Source organism: Myotis lucifugus, unplaced genomic scaffold (assembly GCF_000147115.1).
Source record: "Myotis lucifugus unplaced genomic scaffold, Myoluc2.0 scaffold_52, whole genome shotgun sequence".
Classification (NCBI taxonomy): Eukaryota; Metazoa; Chordata; class Mammalia; order Chiroptera; family Vespertilionidae; genus Myotis; species Myotis lucifugus.
Window position 1 is genome coordinate 6,201,317 of NW_005871100.1, and position 8,596 is coordinate 6,209,912.

Genomic DNA, 8,596 nt, shown 5'->3' on the forward strand with positions numbered 1-8,596 from the left:
TGCCCCCCTGGTGGTTCAGGTGCGTTGTTCATAGTGACCAGTTGTCCACCATTCGGTCGATTTGCATATAACCTTTTTACTACGTAAGATATGTGGGTAGGGGAGGAAGAGTTCAATCCCTAAAGCTCCTCCTCCTCCTTCTAATATGTTGTTCCCTGATTGTTGCTCTCCTGTGCATCACGACAGAGTCCCCTTTTGTCCTGCTGTCTTTCTGAAGGATGTGCCTATGAAAACGTATTGTCGTAATCCTCTCCTCTTAAAAGGTGGATTAGACCTTTAAACTCCACTCGTGTGTGCTGCAGTCTAGGGTGAGCTGACCCACAGGGATGGCCACCTCCTCTGGGCAGGGCTGGCGGAGCCCGGGGGCAGCAGCCATGGAACAGTGGCCCTTATTCCCAGCAGGGCTGCCTTTCAGGGGGCCTGTGCGCTCTCCCGTGCCAACCCAGCTGTCTTTTCACCACTCTGAGCTCTCTGCCACTCGGCCCAGCCCCAGCCTTCATTCTCTCTCGGAACCGATTCCTCGCAGAAGCCACGTGTTCCCTCGGCCTCGTCTGACAGCTGTGGCCCCTGGCCCGGCCCCGAGGTCAGTCAATGTTCCCTTTGACGGGCGCTGGGTGTTCCTGCCAGGGAAGTCCACTTCCTTCACGTGCCTCTTTTTCATGCTGTCACTCATTTTGGCCTGCAGGGCCATGCCAATTCCTTGCACACTTGATGAAGGGAGTCGGGGCAGAGAACTTGAATCAATGGGGTCTTTTCATTTTGAACAGCAGTAAACAGCACCAATCCGTTCAATGAGTTCAGCCGCAGTTATTTCCACGCTTGCTGCGGTCTCGACCCAGCATTAAATCCCGCTGAAAACGCCTCTGTTGTCTCCGGCTAATGAAGACTGCTGCTCTTTCTTCTGGGCTTGAACACACTCCAAAACATTGGTCGGAAAGAGCAGCGTACCACCGGAGAGCCCTGAATGCAAGCCTTTAACTCTCCCATTGATAAGCGCGCTGACATCATCCTCATTGTTTCCTTTCCTCTTCTTTTTATCCGACAGCATTTCAATCTGTTTGGTTGTGTAAAATGCAACCATTTAATTTCAAGACAAGTGAAGACACGCCACACTCTTTTCCATTGACTAGGTTACAAATAATACAATTAGAGATGAAAAGGTTGAGTTAACCAGTTAACTTGTCTTCGTGGTATCACCATCAAAATGGCTCCTTCTCACCTTTGTTGTTCTCAGTGTCCAGGCCCAGGAAGGACACATCACAGTATAGTTCATGGCACAGCACAGAATACAGCCCTCAATATTTTTTATCCTATATAATAAAGAGGTAATATGCAAATTAACCCCCACGCCCTCACAAGATGGCTGCCTACATCCAGGCCGGCAGGGGGGTTAGTGAGGGACGACCAAACGACTGAACAACAGGCTGCGTGGGGCGACCAGGCTGGTGGTGGGGGGCAGTAAGAGGCGATCAGGCCAGCAGGGGGGGTGGTGGGGGCAGTTAGGGGTGACCAGGCAGGCAGGCGGTGAGCAATTAGGAACCAGCGGTCCAGGATTGTGAGAGGGATGTCCAACTGTCGGATTGGGCCTAAACCGGCAGTTGGACATCCCCCAAAGGGTCCTGGATTGGAGAGGGTGCAGGCTGGGCTTAGGGGACCCCTCCCGTGCACTAATTTTGTACACCGGGCCTCTAGTTTAAAAATAATCAGTGGTGCCAGGTGGGTGTGGGTCAGTGCTTGAGCTTTGACCTATGAACCAGGAGGTCACAGTTCAATTCCCAGTCAGGGCACATGCCTGGGTTGTGGGCTGGATCCCCAGTAGGGCGTGTGCAGGAGGCAGCCGATTAATGATTCTCTGTCATTATTGATGTCTCTATCTCTTTCTCCCTCTCCCTGCCTCTCTGAAATCATTAATAAAAATATATTTTTAAAAATAGTCAGTGGCATATTTAATTTATTGAGAAATAAAACCATGGGAAAAATATTCTTGAAAAAAAGATTTTTAAGGCCAAAAAAAATCTGTACACTGTCCCTCCTATAGTACCGAATGTCCCCATATTTTAAAATAGTTAAACCTTTTATAAGTAAACCATTAATACCAAGAGCATAAGTTAAGTGGTGCTGGTGATATAGCTTCAACCAGACACAGCCAACACCGAGTGAAACCCTCAGCACAGTGAGAGGATTCAGTGGCAGATTCTGGAACCAGACTGCAAGGGTTCAGATCCCACTTCCAGCACTGCTCACTAGCTGTGTGCCCCTAGGCAAATTACCTCACCTCTCTGAGCCCTAGTCTCCTCATCAGAAAAAATACAGAACAACTGAAGGGTCTGCCCCCAGTGGGTAGCTGTGAGGATGTGAAGCACTGAGATTACTGTCCGGTGTAGAAAAGTAACCATCACTGTCAGTCATTGTTGTCATCTGGGTGGATGACCGTTGAGCCTCTGATCCCGCCTCACAACCCCGCCGGTCTTCCCAAAACGCTGCTCCAATCCTTTCTCACGCTCTTACTCCCTGACACCCACCCAAACCTCACACAACCACTGGCATGTTTCCCTCATCATGTGGCTGCCACGCCTCCCGGCAGGCAGTCACCTGGCTGCAGCGTGACACATTCCCAAGCTTTCGCTCAGACGGCAAGAACCATCAGGAAACCCCAGGCCACGACATGAAACAGATCTGGTTTATCGAGATGCTAATAAATTTTTTTACAGCGTTAACCTAGATGAAGAGTGCTAATTTTATTCCTCTGTTGGAGCACATTCTCATCTTTAGTCTCCACATAAGCCCGCTCCCTTGCTTTATATTTCACTTATTCTTTTTCACTTTCCTCACTCCCGTGTCCCCACCCCTGCATCCGGCGCTGGAGGTGACTCTCTGCTCCCAGGGCTTGTGTGGAGCGGGTGCTGTGGTGGCGAGTGCCCGTGTCCCTGTGTTACACACGTGTTATGTGTCACGTTCTCCCTGAAGTCTTAGGATCCATGTCGCCATGAGGACATCTAGGCGTTGCTTCTCCCTGCTGCTGGGTACCCACGTGCACATCCTTACATGTGACCCTTCCCTTCTCCAGGCTACAGACACTCAACCATTCACTATAACACACCAGGAAAAAGAGGGGTTTTCGAAAGATAGTCTTGCGAAATCTTGCTGCTATGTGGATAAAGATAAAACTAGATCCCCACATAACGCTACATACAAAGTGAGCTCTAGACCCATTCAAGGCCAACATTTGGAACCTGAAACAGTGGGGTTAACAGAAAAAAGTGTGGGTGAATGTCTCAGTGACATATCTCAACCGACACCCCAAAAGCATGAAAGTCCTTGAATATTTCTGCCATTCACATTGGTTGTCCAGTCCTTGCTCAACTAGGGTCAGCCCTTGGCAACTGTCCAGAGGTTTTCTTTTATTTAAGGACAAAACTGAAAGAACGGTGAGACTTTAAAGCCTGTGTTTTCCCTACGTTCTTTTTTCCCTTTCTGTAACTAGAAAAGAGAACATTTTCCCCGAGGCTTCTCCTTGCCCGCACAGGGTCAGTAATCTATGAGTGAAATCCAGCCCACCCCACAGTTTGTACAGCCCGCTAAGAAAGGTTTTTACATCAATAAATGGTTGAGGGGAAAATAATATTTTGTGACACCTGAACAAGAGTATACAAAATGCAAATGCTGGTGTCTACAAATAAAGCTTTATTGAAATACAGTCACGTTCCCTCACGCGAGCACCGTCTCTGTGGCTTTGTCACACGTGCAGACTTGAGAGGTCGTGACAGAGGTTGTACGGCTCACAAAGCCTAAAACACCTCCAGCCTTTTGCTGAAAAACTTTGCCAACTCCTAAACCAGACCGAACGTCTCCTGAGGATGAAAACCCCATCCAGTGTATCTTTTATTTCTCTGATTGCTCCACACAGAGCCTTGCAGTGCTAATGACAAGGACTTAGGACTACTTTTGGCTTCAAGTAACAGAATAGCCTACGGATAAGGCTTTTAATTCTCACAGAAAAAATCCATTGATTCAACGGCTCAATGAAGTCTGCTCAAGGCCCTGGGGCAAGGCCTGTTCTCCTGTCTGCTTAGTAGTGGTCAGCAAACTCATTAGTCAACAGAGCCAAATATCAACAGTACTTCTTCAGAATAGACTTGCCCAGGCCGAAAACCGACTTCTGCGCATGGGCCACAAAGTTTCAATCGCACTGTACGTGCGTGCGTGCGTGGCCGCATGTGGTATTTTGTGGGAGAGCCACACTCAAGGGGCCAAAGAGCCGCATGTGGCTCGAGAGCCGCAATTTGCCGACCACGGGCTTAGGGTTTCAAGATAGTATAGCAGTTCCTCAATAGTTTCCTCAATTGACCACATTCAAAGGCCAAGAACTGGCAGCAACATGGCCACAGAACTTGACCTACTACACTCCTCTTGTAGGAGGGGAAATATCCCCCAGGCCCCAGAAGCAGACTTCCCCTTGTGGTCAAAGCCAGAACCTGCACAGGTTGCTAGGAGACGCGAAATCAATGATCCGTGCTCACTGAGACCAGGGACTGACCTCCTCCCTTGAGAACTAGAGATTTTCACCCAAAACTTGAACACGTCAGAAAATGAGGAATAAGGGAAGGGCTTTGAGGTAGGCAATGAATAGTGCCAGCCCCAAGGTTCACTCACGGCGAGGCTGCTGTTTGAACTTGGAAAGGCAACCCAGAAATCCAGGTGATCCTTAGATGCTTTCATTTCTGCCGAGGGGTCTGAGCAGAGAAGCTGGAAACTGAAAAGCATTTGTCCCACAACCTCTGAGCCCCAGAGCAATTTCTGATCCTGCGGCCCCGGTCCCCACAACCTCTTTTGGAAACTCCAGATTTATCCAGATCTGGGGCGCTTTCTGTGCACAGACTGAGGGCACCCAATCTACCCTGGATCTGTTGACCCTGCTTACCTCTCCTCCTAGCCTGTGTGGTCAGAGTGAAGGCTGCCCCCCACCCTCCGTCATAGAACAGGAGCACTACGTGCAGACCTGAGGAGGTGGAAGTACTGGGGAGTTAATGCCCCAGGGGGGACTTTGGCCAGGGAGGGGAGAGGAGATGGGAAGACTGTTTCAAACGCAGTAGGTTGTTGTGGCCTCCCTTGAGGTGTCCTGTGATAATGATCAACCTTCTGTGTGAGTTACAAGGCAGTGGCCAGCTTGATAATACAGCCCTCCTACCTGCCTCCCTCTCCTTTCCGATGGCTCTTGCTTCCCGTGGATTGTATGCCCAAGAAGCTCCCCCAAAGCTCCACCGCTGCCACCAGCAGCAGCAAGTGTCGAGCTCATACGGGGACATTGTGGTGACAGTTCTCCTTCTTGGCTCCATTTTTTCCTGCCCTCACTTTCCTTTTGCCCCCGTTTCCTCATTTATTCTTTTAAACGTCTATCTTACTATATGTATTCTTTCCATTGGTTTTTAGAGAGAGTGGAAGGGAGGGAGGTGGGGAGAGAGAGTGAGAGAGAGAAAAACATGGATGTGCGAGAGACACATCGGTGGGTTGCCTCCCACATGCGCCCCAACCAGGGCCGGGGATGGACCCTGCAACCCTTCAGTGTGTGGGCCAACACTCTATCCACTTAGAAACACCGGCCAGGGCTTACTGTATGGATTTTTGTAAGTCACCTCACAGCCTTTCTAGAAAAAATGTTATAACTCAGCAAATAAATGGCAATTGTTAAAATAAATAAAATCCTACAAGATCATGTGCCTTCTAATCCCAGTAAACTAAAGACTTTCCAGGACCTGCTCACTTAAGCAGTATTATTCACTAGGGCATTCTGGCACAACAGTGCCAATGGCGGGGGGTAGGGGGGGAAGCCCCATGGAGTCATGGGGTTTGCTCTGCCAGGGCCTGAGTCTGCTGTTAAGATGCCTGCAGGCCAGCGAGCCCCATGACATCCAGTCAGCTGCCCAGGGCTCCTGGGGAGGTCAGACCGCCCTCTTCCTCTTTCTCAACAGTAAGCCAAATCCACATCAACTCACTGTCTCCTGAACGGAGAAATGCCCCACACCCAAATGCAGCATAATTCGTCCACCAGTTGTGCAGACGCAGAGTTAGCTTACTTGGCCCGTGGCGGCTGATTGGAAATATGGCAGGAAACCAACGGATGAGGGTCAGGCATCCCGTGGCGGAGTCAGAGGGAGCACCTCCATGCTCTGACCAGCACGCGAGAGGGCAGGGCCTTCGCAGCGTCAGTACTTCCTGTACCACCTTCATGGTTTTGGCCAGATCTGTGTACATTTTATCACCATGTTTACTTAATGCTCATCTTTGAATCTACTAGCGATACTTTAATCTCATTCTAAACAGTAGTGCCCATGAATTCAGGAGTTTGATATGCTATACTTATATAAATATATATACAGAAAAACAATATACTGTAATGTTCCTATAGAAAAATAACCAATTGTAAAATAAATATTAGAAACTGACTGAAACACACACGAAAACCATGTTTGCGTACCTCCTCAAGTCATCTCACGCACCTCCGGTGGTGACGTGCCGCGCTCTGGGACACCCGGAGGGATCCTGGCTCTCATAGGGCTGCCCAGGAAAGCGTTGGCTACAGTGGGATTTGGGGGATTCGAGAACCTGTCCTTTAAAAGAGTCAGATGTACATATACACGTTATTATAGACCGACACACTCCATACACACTGTCAGCAAACACTTGTATACTGATTCGGCCTTCTAAATTTGGTCAGGAGACCAGCTGGTCTCCTGCTTCAAGCATTACTTAGAAATTTTGTTTCACATTGAGTCACTTTCCTTTTGTACTCCTCTCTCTGAATCTCCCGATTAAATGTGAATTGGGGCTGAGATAAAGTGCTACTGTCGCAGGATAAAGAATAACTAATGTGTAGAAAAAAATTAGGTTTTGGAAAAGCAAAATCATTACAAGGTAGGGACTATATCTTGTACACCATTCCTGTTTCTGTTTGGAAGGCTGCTTCTGGTAAGACCGAATCTTTAAAACAAATGTTTACCAGTGCAATAGTGCAGAGTTTGTTAAGCCCTTTGGAAACAATGCTGGCAGTTATAACGAGTTCTCGCTCCATCTTTTGAGTAGTACTTGTTCATTCAGTTTACCAAGCACCAGTAAAAGAAAGTTTTGTTTATAAAATATCAGCAAATGCCGTGGCCTGAGGGAAGACTGTATTGCAAAGCAGGCTGGGAGTGTTGTCGGGAACCCTGTGGAACTAGGAACGCTGATGGAGAGGGGTGGGGGGCCATCAGCAAAGGGCGGGAGAGAGAACATTTCATAGTCTGTTTTCACTCCATGATGTTGTATGGGTTAAAAAATGGGGTTGGTGGTATTTGGCTATGGCTCATTTGAGCATATGAAGGCAAAAGAGAAACATCAATTTTCTGCAAGGCCAGGAAGAGAAAGCTTGATTTATCAGCAATAAAACAAGGATGGGGAGTGTTATCAGGTATTAACTCGAGATCTGGACAATGTTAGAGCTAAGTTCTAGAACTTAAAAACTGAGGCTAGCCCAGAGAGGCTTGTAAAGTGATTTTTTTTTTAAAAAAAAGCAGGCATCAGAAGCAGAGAGGACATAGGGCATACTTCTGAGAGATGCTGCACTCAGTTAGCTGGAAGTACTGACTCATGGCTTCAGGGTGAGGGGTTGGCAGGTAAGGGCATGGTGGGACAGGCAAGGCCATTCACCACAAAGCTAGGGGACTAAGACAAGGGCTGAGAAGTCAAGCATTGGCCTCAGACAATGTCACCTCCTTCAGTGGCTTGGGTTATAGCAGCCCTTAGACCAGTGATGGCGAACCTATGACACGGGTGTCAGAGGTGACACGTGAACTCATTTTTTTGGTTGATTTTTCTTTGTTAAATGGCATTTAAATATATAAAATAAATATCAAAAATATAAATCTTTGTTTTACTATGGTTGCAAAGATCAAAAAATTTCTATATGTGACATGGCACCAGAGTTAAGTTACGGTTTTTCAAAATGCTGACAAGCCGAGCTCAAAAGGTTCGCCATCACTGCTTTAGACAATAGCAAAAGAAGGGAAATTGCAGATGTCAAGGTTTTTTTGTTTGTTTGCTTGCTTTTACCAGCTCTTCTGCACTGTCATGGTGAAAGCAGAGGCTACCAGGCAGGACAGCTTAGGAGAAAGGTGACCCACACCCAGGAGACTGAGAGAAATTAGAAAGCAAGTGGGTCTTCCATAGACATTTGAAGCTCCCTACTCCCCTGATTTTAGGGGAAGCGTCATTGAACCCCTCTATTGACAGGTGGGCTCCATTTGGTGAACAGAAGACAATGAAGAAAAAGTCTAGACATTGCAGCTCCACAGACCCCTCCCTACTCCTCTTCCTCAAAGTGGTCATAGGAATATACAATGTGACATGGTGGTGGTGTGATGGACAGTTCCGTAAAAGCACAAAAAGCCCAAGTCAGCAGTCATGAGCTTGTTCAGATTGGTGAGGAAAGACCGGTGAGAGTGTGAGTGTGAGTGTGTGTGTGTGTGTGAGTGTGAGTGTGTGTGTGTGTGTGTGTGTGTGAGTGTGTGTGTGTGTGTGTGTGTGTGTGTGTGTGTGTGTATGCAGGCAAGATCCAAGAAAG